Source organism: Pinus tabuliformis, chromosome 2_2 (genome assembly GCF_031772625.1).
Source record: "Pinus tabuliformis cultivar Carrire ecotype Pingquan chromosome 2_2, CPIR1, whole genome shotgun sequence".
Classification (NCBI taxonomy): Eukaryota; Viridiplantae; Streptophyta; class Pinopsida; order Pinales; family Pinaceae; genus Pinus; species Pinus tabuliformis.
This window is the reverse complement of record NC_142300.1, coordinates 907233272-907253474: the sequence shown is the minus strand read 5'-3', so window position 1 is coordinate 907253474 and position 20203 is coordinate 907233272. Positions and strand designations below refer to the sequence as shown.

At 35.8% G+C, this 20203-nt stretch overlaps 1 long non-coding RNA gene across 1 annotated transcript; it reads left to right on the top strand.

Moving 5' to 3' along the window:
- Nucleotides 1-14315: 14315 nt before the first annotated feature.
- Nucleotides 14316-17394, top strand: LOC149195943 (uncharacterized). Its single transcript, XR_016255198.1, has 3 exons — nt 14316-14361; nt 17156-17196; nt 17312-17394. It is a non-coding gene; the product is annotated as an uncharacterized LOC149195943 (long non-coding RNA).
- Nucleotides 17395-20203: the final 2809 nt, after the last annotated feature.

The window sequence follows — 20203 nt, the reverse complement described above, 5'->3', positions numbered from 1 at the left end:
CAAGTCATTCTTGACAGCACTAACTACTTCCAATGGGTAGAATACATGGAAGATTTACTTAGAAGTAAAGGTCTCTTCAGAATAGCCACAAACCAAGAGAAGAAACCCAAAGATGAAGACAAGGCGGCAAAATGGGAAAATAGACAAGATCAAGCACGTGGTTTGATAGGGATGTCTATTTCTCCTGATCTTAGATTCCACATTGCAGGACTTGAGACTCCTCATGAAGCATTAGAAAAACTTGCTAAAGTTTTTGGGATTAAAAATGAAATTAGATCCCATCAACTTGAAAATGAGTTGCTTACTTTGGATCCTAATAATTTTTCTTGCATTGAAGATTTCTTGTCAAAATTCAAGACCCTTAGATATCTCTTGGAAGGTGTTAAAGTTAAGAAAGATGATGGTAACCTTATTTATTCCATCCTTACTAAGTTAGGACCAGCCTACTCTGTATTTGTTTCCACTTTCCATTCTACAAGAGAAGCTTTCATTTGTCAAGGACAAGAATACAAGGCCCCTTCCTTTGACTCCTTTTGTGATTCCTTAATAAGAGAACAAGAAAAACTCTTACACCTTGGTCTTCTTAATCTTGGAAACTCTTCCACAAAAGCGTTAGCCGCCCAGCAGCACCCAAATTCAAAGAATCCTAAGAAGTCATATCCTCAAAAGAATGGTCCTAAACCATCTCAGCCTCAAAATGAAAGATCATTTCAGCAAAATGATAAGCCCAATAAAAACAAATGGAAGAAGACTGATAGACATTGTAACTTTTGTAATCGAGATGGCCACTTAGAATCTAAATGCTTTAAGAAGATGGAAGCCTTGGAAGCCGCAATGAAGAAACATAACATCCATCTGGAGCCTACTTCAACTTCAACTTCCGGAACGGCACTTTCTGCATGTCATCGTCAATCATCTCAGTCTGGTTATGCATTAAATGTATCTTCTTCTTCTTCTCATTCTCATGAGTGGCTCATTGATTCTGGAGCCTCTTGTCACATGGCCAAAAACCAAGCCATGTTTTCTTCTTTAAATGATTGTAACACCAAAAATATATATGTTGGTGATGATAGATCTCTTAATGTTGTAGGGACTGGAACTGTTCATCTAGACAATGGTCAGTTCAATGATGTATTATGTGTTCCAAACTTATCCTGCAACCTTCTATCTGTCTATCAGATAACTCATTCAGGTGAAGGTAAAATTGTTGAATTTTCACCTCATGATGTTGTAATCAAGGATCTAAAAGATCCTAAACAGATTCTAGCTACTGGTCTTGCTGATGATTCCAAAAGGTTGTATAAGTTTCACAACTTTGGGTCATCCCATCTTCCCTCAGTGTTTGTTGCTCATAATGATGAAGTGAGCAAACTTTGGCATGAGCGGTTTGGTCACTTAAACTATCGCTCCCTTCAGCATCTATGTAAAGAAAATATGGTGACAGGTCTTCCTATGGTATCTTGCAAAGATGGTGTTTGTTCCGGATGTGTACTCGGAAAACATCATCGGGACAGTTTTGACAAACGTGCCTCTTGGCACACCTCAGCCCCTTTACAGCTTGTGCACAGTGATTTATGTGGTCCTCTTCCTGTTGCTTCATTCTCTGGCTGCAAGTACTTCTTAACTTTCATTGATGATTTCTCTAGACGCACTTGGGTATACTTCTTAAAACTCAAGAGCGAAGTATTTAGCACTTTTTTGGCCTTCAAAGCATTTGTTGAAAAACAATCTGGACATCAAATTCTTAAGCTAAGAACTGATAATGGTGGAGAATATGTTAAAAACGCATTCATCAACTTTTGCACCGAAAATGGAATTCAAATGCAACATACTGTTCCATACACTCCACAACAAAATGGTGTAGCTGAAAGGAAAAATCGCACCTTAAAGGAAATGGCTAATTGTATGCTGCAATCTAAAGGACTCAGTCTTAGTTTTTGGGCCGAAGCAATTAATTGTGCAAATTATATAATCAATCGCACTCCTACTAAGGTTCTAGAGAATATCACTCCAGAAGAAGCTTGGAGTTCCATTAAACCAGATGTAAGTCACTTTCGTGTGTTTGGAAGTGAAGCATGGGCCCATATTCCAGATGAAAAGCATAAAGCTTTAGAACCTAAGAGTGAGAAATGTACTTTTGTTGGATATTCTAAAGATGTAAAAGGTTATAGACTTATTCCATTTAAGTCCAAAAATGTTATCATTAGAAGAGATGTAAAATTTGATGAAAATAAATCGGCCTGCGAGCCTAGTCCGGCGGATGTGCCACCTCTTCCTATCTCTTCTATCTTTGAAAACATTTCTTCTTCTGATGATGAAAGCGAGGATGATAATCCTCCCCCACCTTCTCAGGATCCTCAACTTCCAAGATGGGTCCGTGCTACTCGGGATGCAGCAGGTGATCTTGCCGGTGATCCTACAGATCAGCGACGTACACGTTCTCAGTTTGAAAGAGCCTCTTCTTTACTGGCTCAAGCTCCAGTAAATCATGATCCTGACACTTTTGCAGAAGCTTTAGGCCATCCACATTGGGAAGCAGCTATGAATGAAGAATATCATTCATTGATGACAAATGATACATGGGATCTTGTTCCTCTACCAAAGGGACGCAAACTTGTTAGATGCAAATGGGTTTACAGAACCAAGTATGGACCAGATGGGAAAGTTGATAAACATAAGGCTCGTCTAGTTGCTAAGGGCTTTTCACAGGTTGAAGGCATTGACTACACTGAAACCTTCTCTCCAGTTGCCAAAATGAACTCTATCCGCCTTGTTCTTTCCCTTGCTGCCTCTTTAAAATGGGAAGTCCATCAAATGGATGTTAAATCTGCCTTCTTGCATGGGGACTTGCAGGAAGAAATCTATATGGAACAACCCATTGGCTTCATACAAACAGACTCCAGCCTCCTTTGTCGACTTAAGAAATCCCTTTATGGCCTCAAGCAAGCTCCTCGGGCTTGGTATGCCAAAATGGATAGCTTTCTTTTAGAATCTGGCTTTTCTAGGTGTCATTCTGACAATACTGTCTACACCAAGAAAGTGGGCAACTCTCTTATCATCCTTGTTCTTTATGTTGATGATCTTATTCTTACTGGTAGTGATCCCAACCTTATAAACCATGTGAAGTCCAGCCTTAAAAAGAAATTTGAAATGACAGACTTAGGACACTTACACTATTTTCTCGGTCTTCAAGTCTTGCAATCCCAAGAAGGTATTTTCCTTTCCCAGTCCAAGTATGCTTGTGATATTCTTCGTCATTTTCACATGGAAGACTGTAAGCCAGCCCCTTCTCCCTTTCAGTCTGGAGTCAAACTTTCAGTCTCTTGTACTTCTCCTGAAGTTGATGCTACCTTATACCGTCAACTTGTCGGAAAACTCTTGTATTTAACCCATACTCGTCCTGATCTTTCCTTTACTGTTGGCCTTGTTGCTCGTTTTATGCAAAACCCCCGTGAAAGTCATTGGAAAGAAGCTAAAAGAATACTTCGTTATGTTCGAGGTACAATACAGTTTGGGATTCATTACAGTGCCAAAGCAGCTCCTCTGTTAGTTGGTTTCACTGATTCTGATTGGGCTGGTGACCTTGATGATCGGAAGTCTACTGCCGGTTATGTCTTCACTCTTGGTTCAGGACCTATTACATGGGCTTGTAAGAAACAGGCTGCCTTTTCTCTTTCGTCAGCAGAAGCAGAGTATCGTGGTGCCGTGGAAGCTAGTAAGGAAGCCTTGTGGCTTCGTTAGATCCTATCAGAGTTTGGCTTTGAGCAGCAGCATCCAACCACACTTTGGTGTGATAATCAAAGTGCCATTCAGCTATGCAAAGATCCAGTCCAGCATCAGCGCAGCAAACACATTGAACTACACATGCACTTCATCAGAAAGCTCATTCATGACCATGTTCTTGAAGTGCAATATTGTCCAACGGATGATCAGGTTGCAGACATCTTCACAAAGGCTCTCACAGAGGCGAAGTTCACTAAACTTCGATATATGCTTGGAGTTCAGGAAGTTGTCACTAAGGGGGGATAGGCTCTAGTGCCTCCTTCCTTCTCCTATTGTGTCATATTTGTAAATCCTTCAATCCTATCCCAAGTTGTTCTTAAGGGGGGATGTTAGGATATTCCGACACATAGGATATAGTTAAGTTCAACTTGGTCTAGCATAGAGTTAGGTTAGAGTTAGGTAAAGTGTGTTTCTTTACCGTTGTACATTTTGTAACTTACAATCCGACGGTCACGATATGTAGTGATCCGACGGTTCACTCTCACCTCGGTATTACCGACACTTGATCCGTGGCTTGACACCCGATTGGTCCATGAGTTCTATTTAAAGCGCATGGAGGGTCATTGTTCGAGTAATCCGTGCATGAGAGAAGCTTATGTAAATTTTCATTCTCTAATTAATAAATTGCCTGTAGTACCCACGTTGGGACAGGCCGTGGACTGTTTCCCTCCTTGCACTCTGAGGGTTTTAACCACGTCAAAAATACTGGTGTATTGATTTGAGATCTGGTTGTGAGCGGTGTCCTTTTGGTATTCTTTATGTGGAACTTACCCTGTAAATTCTTACATAAACTACTAAATTAGTCATTTATATAATGAATATGAAACTACTAAAAAAGGATAAATGACTATTGCAAATGATAAATTTGTGACAAATGACAATTAAATTTTGCATATATATGAATATTAGTAGCTAATTTACAGTATCTTATAACATGACCAACATTTTGGTCATATTTATTTTTGGTTTTCATATATGAATTATAGAATTCACCCTTCCCCACATTAATTATCAATTTGGGGCTCGTTTTGTTATTTCAAGGCTACCCTGAAATGTCTATGCAGGCCATAGTTTCCCTACCCAGCATTGAGCATTCAATCAACAATATAACAATGTGTAACAACAAGATATAACAGTAATAATAATAAGAGTAACAACAAATTATGATTCACAACAACACGAACTTGATGAACCATTTCAATGGTAAATAAATAATCACAACAGAAATAAATCTACACACACCACTAATCCAACAACACCTGATTAGGAGAGTGGGCCCAACTCTCAGATCAGGGTTGTGGAAAAAAGATCAAAGCCTAGATAACACTTAGAAGATCAAGATTGCATTAATCAAAATGAAAATACATAAGCTTTTTGTTACATTCTCAAAGGAAAGCCTTCAATATCTGATCTACTCCCTATATGCATTATGTCCTTTTTCTCTTTGATTTTTGTTTTTAAATATACAAACAACAAAGGGAAAGTTACAACAAATTAATTAATAAATTATTTCTCATATAGTTTAGATTTATTACGAAATCTCCATAAGCAAGATGAGATCTGAGGGATCTTTCCATCATGGTTTAGTTGGAACAAGTCAAATCTAGTTATTGTAATTCGGCAATTTGGAAAACGGCCACAACATAAAATCTATGAATATGTCCTTCGAAGAACCTTTCCTTTCTCCCAAACTAGACTAAATTGTGGAATTATCCTCATTGGAAAATGAATTTGGTCTATTCTGCACAAAACCCATGTCTCATTTTAAATATTCTTCTTCATTTACGTAAAACGTCGAACACAAAACTGTCACTTTTTATTTTAGCAAAATTTTGAGTTGGAATATTTGATTATGAGCTGAAGATCAAATTTGCAATCTAGAAGAGATCTTGGAGGCTAAAATCATGAGTGATGTTATAAAAAATTCATCAATAAACCATCATTGGAAAAATCATGCATAATAATCATCAATTTATTAAAAATAAAGGAGAACATTTATTACTTATCCACAAGAGCATACATAATTATGAAATGGAATTATATAATAAATTATGATAAAATAATGTAATAAAATAATAGTAGAAATGGATGTTAAGAAGTGATAATAATAATGACAAATTAGTAGCCCAACATTTATTTGGTCACTAATTGGTTTTCTCGAATGATCATATAGTAATATATTTTGTTGTATATTTGGTCATTAATTGTGATAATTAATAACTACATTAATGACCACATTTATGACTAAATATACTACTAGAGAATAAAATTGAGACAACCAATTAATGACTAACCTAAAAACGACTAAAATTTGGTTAGTTTATAAGATACTAAAAATCAACTACTACTGGTCATCCACTGAAAAATGGTTGTTTATAAGAAAATTTTAGTTCTTGTTTTAGTAGTTAATTAGCAATTTTGTACTAGTGTACCTCAGGCTAGTTATGGCAAGCATAGTGGAGAGAAAGGATGAGAAGTATGGGCCAAGAGACAAATATATCTCTAGCCACTAATGGTAATTTCCTGTCTCAAGTCCCCAGGGTTGTTTAGCCTATGGTTGCATAGGGTGCCATGATATTTTTCCAAATGTTAAAATTTTGATTATATGGGAATTTGATGAACTAAAAGCCATGGCGGAGGGAGTCCGATGTGGGCCATGATGTGATGATGTGGAATATGCCACTATTTTCCATTATAATACTGTGTGCTACTATGATCCCACGTGATGATGACATGGTGTGTTGTGCAATCCAAGGGGGACACCATGTGGCTGGCACGTGGCAAATCTTGGTGATACGATAAGAGGTTGTTTCTTGAACCTTTAAATGGCCATATATTTTTATTTGGGATTTTGATTGTGGGGGGGGAATTTATATCGTTGGAAAGCTCTTGATGAGTTGGGGTACAATGGAAATGATTATTTTAAGCTTTGAGGAATTTGGAAAATGATGAAATTTTTAGATCCCATTTCCATAAAAGGGTATTGGAGATTGTGTCAATGATAGTAATACCTTCTTCAACCCTTAGCACATGCTATGGTGGAAGGGGGGGTGTTATAGCCATATTACCCTCATCTATAAGGTTAGGTATGATGGCCAACTGAAGTGCAAATAGTTCTATGAAAAATCAACTGAATATAAATACATGATATTTTTATTGGACTATAATCTATGATTATCTGTATATTCAACAAAATGAGAAGTTAATAATTATGCTGTAAGGAATTTCCCTTTGAAATCAACTTTCCTCTTAGGTTACGTGTACATTTCTGAGGCTTTGATTTAAGTGTTAGACAATTAAAATAATCTTACCCATCCAATTGATTAGACCAATATACGTTAGTTAGAGATTTAACTACAAATTATAAAACTGAGATGCGACCCAGCAGATCGACCTCAGCCTTGCCCTCACCCTCGCTTGACGCTACGCTACTTCCAAGTGCTTCTCCGTGTGGAGACCTTGCACTTGCCCTCGCTCGGTGATACTTCTAGGTGCTTCTTGCATTGGAATGGAATTGATCATCTGTGCTATTTGCATTCACTCTCTGCATTGATCGAAGGCTTAAAGTCGGATGTCCCGGGTGTGGTGGAGGACAGACAAGCTTAAAGAAACTGCTATTTTGGGAAAGAGAATTCGGCTCCCTTTCTTCTCTGTTTTATTTCAGTGATAGGAATTTGGGTTTTTTGGTGTAGATTGCTTCAAGGTTTCTGTGTGTTGGTTTACCCATTTCTGCTTATTACATATACGTGACAAGTGGCTTATTTGATAAAAAAACCCAGGGGACATAGGCTCTAGAATCCATGAGATGTTATATAAGTTCATTAAATCCAAAATAAATTTGTTTCAGAACTATGAGTTCACAGAGTCAGGGACAAATTACATTATCCTCTCAGTGGAATCAAGGGAATTGTCTATATAGTCCTTTTTCAGAATCAAACCTAAATCTTTATCTAGGGTTTTAATAATCTAGGTCTTTAATATGAAAGACTTCCATTTTTGGAGGATTTGGCAAGGAAAGGCACTGGTGGAAATGAATCCTATATAGAAGATAAGGATGGAAGACACCCCTGGTTTAACGTTTAAGACTTTCAGTGGCACGATGAGTGGTTTCGTTGGGGGTATGTCTGGGGAGGTATGGTGGCTAGATGGTATAATGTGCCGAAGGTTGAAAGGAGCATTTCCCTTTCAGGTTTGATCAAGACTGTGCAACTTATGGGGATTTATGGTCTCACATTTGCTGCAATTGGAGAGGTCTTTGCATTGACCAATCACGTGGTTGAGAAATTTTGAGAGAAGGACTTCTGGAATGGAGCCATGGGTGGCTTTGTTGCTGGCACCTCCATCTTGGGTTTGGGAGGTAAAGATTCTACCTGTTCGAAAGCTCTATTTTTTCTGGGCAAAATTCTTCTAAATTCAATTATAATGCTGATAACTAATTATTTATACTAGAAAAAATTCTTACTTTCATCACTGGTAATTTTGTACTAGGGTTTCAAAATTTATTTACTCAATTAAGTAGTGAAACAAAAAGTCCATTCAATGGTACATTATAATAGGATTCAAACACAATCTCACTGTTCAACAATGTCACTACTCCCCAATAACATTCAACACAGTTTTGTAACAGTTCAATAATGCCAATACAACCTAGGTTCAACAGTTGTAGTACAAATGAACTCCACAGACTTTAAAAATAATTCAAATCCAGCTATTTTGACCCACAACTTTGAAAACTATTCTACTAACATTATCCAAAACATAGCCAACTAGGACTGATAATTTTCCTGGCTCTATATACGGCTTCCTTCAGAGCTCTCTAAGCCCTTTTTACTGCTCGTAAGCTGCCTTAGCAGTTCTCGGACTTATGACAAACGTAGATCAGATGAGGTTCTTCGATTTGCTGATGGCAAGTGGAGAAAAGGGGTGACGTCTACTTCAGGCAAAGATGCAGTCTCGGATTTGGCACATACTTCACCTCAATACCTCAGACATATTGCGAGTTAGACCCTCCCTCTTCCTCGGGAACTCTCTTTTAGTTACAGGGCCCGCACTATATTCCAGGACCCTGGATCTGTGGAAATCGACTTCAGGAAACCCTTCATATCAATCATAAGGTAGCAAATGATATTCTGACCCTCAAAACATACCCAGTCTACTACAGGACCCATGAGATGATTCCAGGAGGTCTCGCTCAGCCTTAGAAGGGCTTGGATTATCACCACTAGATGCCTTGGACTGTCACAAGTCCACTTCTGGACTTCGATCTGTCGCAGGATGGCTACAGGAATTGCGATCTGTTACAGAATGGTTGCTCAGCCTCAAGGTATGTGATCTGCTTCAGACAATTCTTTTCAGGATATGTGATCTGCTTCAGACAATCCTCCTCAAGTGGATGTTGCCTGATTGTCTTGTTAATCTTCCTCAAATCCGTTATACTGGCCTCTGGAGTTGTGATGTGTTTCAGGACATCTTAATTTTTGCCACACACAAAAAAAAACCACGATAACTAAACTCAAGAAGATTTTGGTCTGTCCAATAAGTTAATAACTGAACCTCAGAGAAATTGTCCAGCTTATGTAGAGTTAGGTACTGCTTTGCCACAGGTTTTCCCAAAATTAATTCGCTGCTCCTTTCAATAATTAAAACCCTGTTGCCAGAACAAGAGACCAATAAAAAGAATGAAAAAGAGTGACTAGGTAGGGTGGGATCACCTCCATCGAAACTAGTCAAAGAAAATGGGATATTCAACCCTTAGAGCCTCAGGCTCAAAGAAAATCAGAGACAAATGATGCAATCCAATTATGCCTCAAGTGCTTCTAGGCCTCTTGTGTTTATAGTTTCATGAGGGGTCTTTTTGTTTAATTAATTGAGTGATGTTCACACCAGTGACCAAACCCCACTCCAACTTTGGGTTTTTTCCCCCAGCTGCCCCAAAACTTGCCCATCATTGGGTATTTTGGGGATTCCCTTTTATCGAGGACTATAGCCTACGGGGATCTATAAGATACTTGATCCCTTGGGCCAGTTAATCCCTCAAATACATTACAACAATCCTTTCCTTATTATCAATTAGAGTGCAAATTATTCCCATGTTTAGATGTCTGCATTCTTTGATATGAGTTAATTTACTTGCATTTTTTTTAGTACAAATGAAGTACCGAGTTCTTACATTCGGTTTATACTTGTTGCAGGTCCAGCATGGGGACAATGATATTGATATATTTTACTCTGCAATCGGAAAAAATTGTTTTCTTATTGACATATATTTTTAGGAAAGTCCGGTGTAATGTACATATTTTTATTATGCTGTTTTCATGGGTCCTCCATTCTTTGATTCAAGTTTTTGACTATACTCTTTGCCTAGAGCACAATATTGTGATCTTTGTAAATGCTTCAAATAGGGAAGTCAACTGTAGACTGATTTCATATTTTCATTGTCAAGTATCTTCTTCTCATTTATCTCTCGAATTAGTTTAAGACTTATCTAAACTTATTAATTTGTACATTCTTTTAAATGTTCATTTTCAGAAGGTTATGAATCTTTATTTATTATGAGTTCTGATTTGTTTTTGTAAAGGATACTTTTAATATATACAGAAAAATGTTTACATAAAAAAAGAAAGAAAATGAATGGTATATACAATTGTATTTACATACTCATAAACAAACAAAAATATTTATGGAATCAGAATAAGTGGTCGAATCTAACAGTTTGGCTTCCTTAATCAACAATGATCTTTTTGCCAGCAGCTGCATATGTACCCGCTCTCTCTATAACTGACAAAAGGCAACCGATGAACAGATTTCATTAGCAAAAACATGTTTGCAGCATAATGTTCAAATAACAAATAATGCAGAGATTCTCAAACAATGCCAGATACCAACCAAAGAATCCTGAATCAGAGATCTAGATCCCCCCATAACATTTCCCTCCAATGAAGATGCCAGTGAAGAATACTAACCAATTGCAACTAAACATAATTGTAATTTTTTTATCATATTGTATCTGGCAAGCATGCACTCATCAGGTTACCTATATTCTCATGTTTCTAATGGCAAACAGGTATCGAACAGGCAAGCATGCACTCATGGATCAGAAAACTGTGAATGCAGATTATCCCAAAAAGGGCGTTGTGTAGCAGAGGATTTTGGTGTATGTTTCCAGGGTTATCTTCTTTTGGTTGTGTTTCTATTTATTATTCATATTTATATTCTTGTAGCGTGTCTGCTGGTTTTTGATGTAAAAATTTTTGAAGTTCATGTCAAATTGTTCTTGAATTAGTGAATTCTCTTGGTTTCCTAGGGTTTGTGGTTGTTCTTGGGTTAGGATCCATGTTTTATTTCCATTTTAGTTTGTCTCAAAGTATATGTCTGCTTCGATTTCCTATTTTCCTTGTTCTTCAAATTTGTTTTTAAGGGTTTAGTACGGGAAAGTCTCCATTTTATTTAAGGCGGTGTGATCACGATTGCATTGCCTAAAAGTGGTTTTTTTGAAAGAGATTGACAGTAATTTTTTGTTGTGGTTTTGGATTTTCTATTTTGATGTTTGGGCTTTGGTCTTATGCTTTCATTCTTGCTCTCTGTGCTATAGATTGCTCTTTTCCTTGAATCATGGCTCGTATGAAGCCAACGATGGTGGTGGAAGATATGCTTAATCAAGGATGCATGCAATATGGGTTAGTAATTAAATTCAAATCAATTCATTAAAACTGGGCAACAAGAATTAGATGCACTGCTATTACACATCATTTTTTTTAATACTTTATTTTTGTTTTTCTTCGTTTTGGAGGTTTTCTATGACTATAGATATAGAGAGAGTCCCAGAATACAATTCTTTGTATTTGAAATTAATCTCTTGTCAATCTCTTTACGTTTTCTTCAAATCTTAAAGTTCAGAGATTTTGGAATGCTCTGAAGCCTTCTGGTCAGATTCTGTGCTGTTAGTATACATTGATTTCAAAATAAGCAAGTTTTATAATTTTTTCTTTCATTCTTTGTTCGATATCTTTACTCATGGAGCTCTTTTATTTTAGTTCACCAGGCTGAACACATTTTTTCTACTTTGGGAATATCCTCTCACTTGGAACCATTGAGTGGTGTAATGGCATCGGGCAAGTGATATAGTAGCAGAGTATTTGCTTGCTTTTTGCATTCTGTGGCAGGATGGTAGAGAAGACAAGGATCCGGGACACTCGGATTCTAATGGTTGCTAGCCTGGTTTCAGCTACTGCCCTCACCGGCATCGATGTGAAATTGGCACCTGGAGCATGCAATTGGCAATTTGAACAATTTGTCGTATGAATGCATGCCCCATATGAGTGCATGCCTGCATATTTCATATTTATTACAAAAAATATGTGGGAATATGGATACATCTAATCTCCTATACCTAGAGAAGGGACTAGTTTAGAATTTTACTACAAATTTTATTGACCTAAACATTTGGAAGTCAGTATGCCCATATCATGAAAATATATGGGGAATGAAATAAATTGAACCCCGACATTTTCATGCTACTTATTTATAGCACCCTTGAACTAGTGTAGTAACGGAACTTTCTGTGAACAATGAGTAATTGTGTGCTACTGTAATCCAGTTGAAGTCGTGGGGTAGCCTCTTTGTGTCCATGACCCAGCAATAAATTTTTGTTGGCACCCTTTAATGCAGTCGGTTTTATTTCAAATTTCTCTCTAACAGCGAGGTCTACAGAACACTACTTGTGTCAAAACGAAGATGTCCTAGCTATCAACTACCTTTCTTTATGATTTAGTTCTTTCATTATACTAAGTATAGTTCTCTATTGAAGGAGGGGAAACTTTGGGTATTCTCCTTAATTGAAGGTGGAGAAACTTTGGGCATTATCTTTAATTGAAGGAGGAGAAACTTTGGGCATTCTCCTTAATTGGTAAAAAAGAATGGAGTGGATTCTCTCTGTTGCTAACGTTGGAAACCTATAGTTGGTGCATGTGTTCTTTATGTGGAACTAATTTCAATTCTTAACTTTATCTTCTTTAGAGCTGAAAAACTATTACATATTATGCAGGGCTATGGTATCCCACATATTTTTTCTATTTATTCCAAATTTTGGCCATAAGAAAACCTATCTCATCTCATAGAACAAGAAACGAGGTTGTGCCAAAGTGACCTCTTTGTATTGCTAACATGAGAAGAGTATTTCTGTGTGTCTCTCTATTTTCGTCAGCTTAATTTACTTTCTACTAAGACAATGAATCTCAGGAAATTGAAGTGTACAAAAATAGCATTCATTAACGTGGGGCTATGAGATTTCTGTTTTTAACTGTGAAGGAATTGATCGTGGTCATTTGTTGTCCTTAACATAAATATTTAAGGTAGTGAGTGTCTACATTGTTTGACATGCATACCCATATTGTATTTGGTATTTCTTCTTTGAAATAGAATGGAGATGTTCAATACATTGTTATTTAATGTAACATTTATACCTTTTATTTATTATATATAATTTTGATATATTCTTATTGGTATCGACATGCATCTTACAAAGTGGTGAAAAATGTGCCATACAGGGATGATTTTACTGATGTGTGTTTTCTTGATACTAATAATTGATGGCATATGTTCACACTACCGCCAGAGATGCCAAATAAGGGCTCTGTGTTGTAATGAAGTCTTTGACTGTAGGCATTTTCATAATGAGGACAAGGTATGCTTCTTTTTCTTTACTTCATTCGTAGCTATTTCAAGTTCAACGGTTGTGTTTGGTTTATATACCTGTTAAAATAGAACTAGAAAATTACGTCTCTTCTAATTTCATTTGTGAGGGTATAGTATGGACTCATCTCATATCTAAACAGAATTCAATGGATGTCCATCCACTTGACAGACATGATGTACCGCACCATGAAGCTCGAAAGGTAAGGTTCTATCTTGTTTTCCATATAGATGTTATTCATTATGATGTTTGTCTTAATGCTCTGAACAATATGTGTTCTTTGTAACATCATAATATTTTCTGAAGGTAGATTTGAAAGATGTAAATATTTAACTTTTATTCTTCTCAAATGATAAATGGTCAATTATCTAGAAAATTTTATCTAACTTGCTGGATTACTATATTGCTTTTGTTTATTTATAGTTATTCTTGTATGTTTGCAGTATATTGCTCTTGTTATTTATAGTTATTCTTGTATGTATGCAAGTCATCTGTTCACATTGTAGAACTGAACAAGATGTAAGAGCTGAGCCTTTTTAATTTTAATAATGTGCATAAAATTTAGAGGTAAACACTATAATGATTGTTGAGTTATTTTAAAAATGATTATGCACTGCCATTTTGCAGGTTCAGCAAACCTAAGTTACTTGTGGTGCATGTATGGGAAAGAATTTCTGTGAAAAATGCAATTTCTTTGATGACGAGGTACGTTTTTAATTCCTTTTCAGGTTTAATAGTTCTGGTTTAGGAAAACAAAGAGTTTCATTCTTAAAAAATTATAAAAAGATGGTTTGGATGTATACGCTTTTGGTTCTAATTATACTTGCCACTTTGGTTTTCCAAGACTCAAAACAGCAATACCACTGTGACGGATGTGGAATTTGCAGGTATGCTTTTCTCTTTTTCCTTTGATGTTTCTCGCTCTCCTGTAAAGTAATCTTTCATGCTATTGTGAAATGTATTAGATGTATTTCTTGCCTTTGACTTTAGCTACTTGTGTTGGTTTTTAGAATTGGCGGCAATGATAATTTCTTCCACTATTATAAATGTGGTATGTTCTTTATGACTTCTCAAATTATCACTGCTTCTTCTCAAATTATCACCGCTTCTTCCCTTGTTTCATTGTAGTGAGAGAATGATTTATTTGCTCATGTACCTTTTTCTAGGATGTTGCTACTCTATCCGCTTGAAGGATTGCCACCCTTGTGTGGAAAAAGCAATGTACCACAACTGCCCTATGTGTTTTGAGGTAGGTCACACTTATCTGCATAGTGTAGTAATTGTAGTTTTCTTTTTATAGCATAATTTAGACTGAAGTTATTTAGATATCTGAACCCTCGTCTGTTGACTCCTCTGTAGTATTTATTCGACTCTACAAAGCTTATCAGTGTATTGCCCTATGGTCACACTATTCACATACATTGCTTGAAAGAGATGCACGAGCATCTTCAGTAAGTTTCATAAGTGGCCTGTTTGGTGCCCTGGCTCACAACCTCTTGTTATGACTTCTAATTATATGGGTCGACTCGAGCTAATTGTAGCTGCTTCCTGTGAACAATGAGTAATTGTGTGCTACTGTAGTCCAGTAGAAGTCGTGGGGTAGCCTCTTTGTGTCCATGACCCAGCAATAAATTTCTGTTGGCACCCTTTAATGCAGTCAGTTTTATTTCAAATTTCTCTCTAACATCGAGGTCTATAGAACAGCACTTGTGTCAAAACGAAGCTGTCCTAGCTATCAACTACCTTCCTTTATGATTTAGTTCTTTCATTATACTAAGTATAGTTCTCTATTGAAGGAGGGGAAACTTTGGGCATTCTCCTTAATTGAAGGAGGAGAAACTTTGGGCATTCTCCTTAATTGGTAAAAGAAAATGGAGTGGATTCTCTCTGTTGCTAACGTTGGAAACCTATAGTTGGTGCATGTGTTCTTTATGTGGAACTAATTTCAATTCTTAACTTTATCTTCTTTAGGGCTAAAAAACTATTACATATTATGTGGGGCTATGGTATGCCACATATTTGTTCTATTTATCCCAAATTTTGGCCATAAGCAAACCTATCTCATCTCATAGAACAAGAAAAGAGGTTGTGCCAAAGTGACCTCTTTGTATTGCTAACATGAGAAGAGTATTTTTGTGTGTCTCTCTATTTTATTCAGCTTAATTTACTTTCTACTAAGATAATGAATCTCAAGGAATTGAAGTGTGCAAAAATAGCATTCATTAACGTGGGGCTATGATATTTCTATTTTTAACTGTGAAGGAATTCATCGTGGTCATTTGTTTTCCTTCACATAAATATTTAAGGTAGTGAGTGTCTACATTGTTTGACATGCATACCCATACTGTATTTGGTATTTCTTCTTTGAAATAGAATGGAGATGTTCAATACACTGTTCTTTAATGTAACATTTATACCTTTCATTTATTATATATAATTTTGATATATTCTTATTCGTATCTCCATGCATCTTACAAAGTGGTGAAAAATGTTCCATACAGGGATGATTTTACTGATGTGTGTTTTCTTGATACTGATAATTGATGGCAGATGTTCACACTACCACCGGAGATGCCAAATAAGGGCTCCATGTTGTAATGAAGTCTTTGACTATAGGCATTGTCATAATGAGGCCAAAGTATGCTTCTTTTTCTTTACTTCATTTGTAGCTATTTCAAGTTCAACGGTTGTGTTTGGTTTATATACTTGTTAAAATAGAACTAGAAAATTACATCTCTTCTAATTTCATTTGTGAGGGTATAGTATGGATTGATCTCATATCTGAACAGAATTCAATGGATGTCCATCCACTTGATAGACATGATGTACCACGCCATGAAGTTCGAAAGGTAAGGTTCTATCTTGTTTTCCAGTTAGATGTTATTCATTATGATGTTTGTCTTAATGCTCTGAACAATATGTATTCTTTGTAATTAGTAAAGATTTTTTAGGTTGTAACATCATAATATTTTCTGAAGGTAGATTTGAAAGATGTAAAGATTTAACTTTTATTCTTCTCAAAAGATAAATGGTCAATTATCTAGCAAATTTTATCTAACTTGCTGGATTACTATATTGCTTTTGTTTATTTATAGTTATTCTCATATGTTTGCAGTATATTTCTCTTGTTATTTATAGTTATTCTTGTATGTATGCAGGTTATATATTCACATTGTAGAATTGAACAAGATGTAAGAGCTGAGCCTTTTTAATTTTAATAATGTGCATAAAATTTAGAGGTAAACATTACAATGCTTCTTGAGTTATTTTAAAAATGATTATGAACTATCATTTTGCAGGTTCAACAAACCTGCATTACTTGTGGTGTTTGTATGGGAAAGTACTTCTATAAAAAATGCAATTTCTTTGATGACGAGGTACGGTTTTAATGCCTTTTCGGGTTTAATAGTTCTGGTTCAGGAAAACAAAGTGTTTCACTCTTACAAAATTATAAAAAGATGGTTTGGATGTATACACTTTTGGTTCTAATTGTACTTGCCACTTTGGTTTTCCAGGACTCAAAATGCAATACCACTGTGATGGATGTGGAATTTGCAGGTATGCTTTTCTCTTTTTCCTTTGATGTTTCTCGCTCTCTTGTAAAGTAATCTTTCATGCTATTGTGAAATGTATTAGATGTATTTTTTGCCTTTGACTTTAGCTACTTGTGCTGGTTTTCAGAACTGGCGGCAACGATAATTTCTTCCACTGTTATAAATGTGGTATGTTCTTTATGACTTCTCAAATTATCACTACTTCTTCTCAAATTATCACCGCTTCTTCCCTTGTTTCATTGTAGTGCGAGAATGATTTATTTGCTCATGTACCTTTTTCTAGGATGTTGCTACTCTATCCGCTTGAAGGATTGCCACCCTTGTGTGGAAAAAGCAATGCACCACAACTACCCTATGTGTTTTGAGGTAGGTCACACTTATCTGCATAGTGTAGTAATTGTAGTTTTCTTTTTATAGCATAATTTAGACTGAAGTTATTTAGATATTTGAACCCTCGTTTGTTGACTCCTCTGCAGTATTTATTCGACTCTACAAAGCTTATCAGTGTATTGCCTTGTGGTCACACTATTCACATGCATTGCTTGAAAGAGATGCACGAGCATCTTCAGTAAGTTTCATATGTGGCCTGTTTTGTGCCCTGGCTCGCAACCTCTTGTTATGACTTCTAATTGAATGGGTCGACTCCAGCTAATTGTAGCTGCTTATTAATATGGAACTTTTTGCCATTTGAAGCCATGTTTTTTGAACCCATACTGCATGTTGATGCTTGTTAAGCTCTTCATTATTATATGGTATAATTATTGTTTATCAATGTTTTGGAACCCATACTGCATGTTGATGCTTGTTAAGCTCTTCATTATTATATGGTATAATTATTGTTTATCAATGTTGAAGTGTTATATGTGTCTTCATGTATAAATTTAATTTGTTTTTCGGTAGACAACATTCCTCGTGATTTATATTCTGCATTTTCTATTACTTTACACTGATAATATTCTGCACTTTCTATTACTTTTCACTGATAATCGACCGCAATACAAGATGTTGTATGATGATGTCTTTTATCAATGTTGAAGTGCTATATGTGTCTTCATGTATAAAATTGGTTGTTGAACAATAATTTATCCTGTCTGCAAGAGAGGGCTGTGCATCTACCAAAATTCTTCATAGTGGAACTTGTTTATATGTTTTTTAATAATTGACTTTGAAGTTTACAAATAGTTGAATGGATTTTATTTGCTAGGCTGAAGAAATTATTCTACAAATCCACTATGGTTGTGAGAAATGAGTATTTATAATTATGTTATTAAATATTTGGATGGATTTTATCAGCAAGGCTTGTTCTGACTGGATCCAGGTGCCGAGGCCATGTTTGCAGACTTGGGCCATTTAAAAAGGAAATCAATCCAGGTCCAAGCTATATGTCAAGGACAGAATTATTAGTATTTCATCATACCTGTGTGCTTCATCCTCCTTAAGTTTTAGTACCATCCAAGATATATGTCAAGGATAGAATTATTAGTGTTTCATCATACTTGTGTGCTTCATCCTCCTTAAGTTTTAGTACCATAATGAGAAATTTGGGTTTTTTTGGTGTAGCTTGCTTTTTTGTGTGTTGGTTTACCCATATCTGCTTATCACATATACAGGACAAGCGACTTATTTGATAAAAAACCTAGGGGACATAGGCTGTACATTTTACAAAGCAATACTACAGCCTGTGTATTTTCCAATGTTCATTGTTGCCACTTCGGCAGCCATTGTAGCCAGTCAAGCATTGATTGTAGCAACATTCTCAATCATAAGACAGTCGATGGCTCTTAGTTGCTTCCCTCGAGTGAATATTGTGCATACCTCACAAAATTACGAGGGTTAGATCTATTCACCTGAAGTTAACTATGTTCTCATGGTTATCTGCCTTGAAATTGTCGTAGGATTCCGGGATGGAACACAATTTGGCAATGCATATGGTAAGAATATATGAAATATCCATATTCAAAACACACATAACTAATAGTTTTAAGTGTAACTCAATATCATCCACCCTTGCTTTGAACAATGTCCATTCACATGTCACTATTCTTCTACACACTATTATTTACAAATATCCATATTCAGCATACACACAAGTAACAATTTCAATTGCAACCCATTATCATCCACCCTTGCTTTCAACAATGCCCATTCGCATGTCGCTATTCTTCCATACTCTATGCCTTACAGTGTTTCTTTTGCAACATCAGGTGCAAATGCTAGTTTATGGAATTGAGAAAAACACTAAAAACATGTATAGATATGTAAGATGAAAATTGTGTACTTACCTATATTTCTCTGTTAAATATCTAGTAAGATTAGATTGATATGTTAAGGCATAAGTTGGAATACATATGAAATTATTCCCGAAAAGTATGAAATTACCTATATGTTGGTTACCTATAGTGTTGTAAGAGGTTGTATATGTTGATGTAGTGGTGGATTATGTGTATGAAATGAAGTTTAGTCTACAAGGATAACATTCTATTGTAATTTTAATGTTGTGCGATCTTTTTAAATTACACAAAACTACTTTTGGTGCATGGATTGATATGCATAGATGCATTATAGTAGATGCCTACTACAGTATATCTAGAAGGGAGGTAGGAAAAAATTAAGAGAGTAATCCTAATATTAAAATGTGAGATACCCAATCTTTATGCTAAATAATCTTGGAGAGTATAATTTTATGAGTACATGTATTCTAAAACTACCTCTTTGTGCAAATCCTACTTGGAAATGCCTCCCAAGTGCTGGAATTGGACGGAATGGTTTATAAAGAAGGAAGAACTAAGAAAACAAGAAGGTGCTAGAAATGATTGTTGATTTCCAATTCAAGAATAATCTTATTTTTACATTACTAAAGAACAATATGAAGTAATCCACAAAGGGAAAAATCTTACAGTAATGCTACGAAACCTAAAATGTTTCTAAAAACAAAAAATAGATAACATAGTTAAGTGGAAGATGTTTGAGAACAACTATGAAACTAGCATGATTTACAAGATTAAAATATTATATAGTGAGGAGTTTAGTGAAAAGAACCATCACAACATAGACATTGTGAATGTTTGGAAGCCTTCACTATAAATAATTTGGTCTAATATTTATGATTAAACGGAAGGAAAATAAAGCAATTGCATAGAATAAAGTGTATACAAGACATTGTTAAGGTATGTAA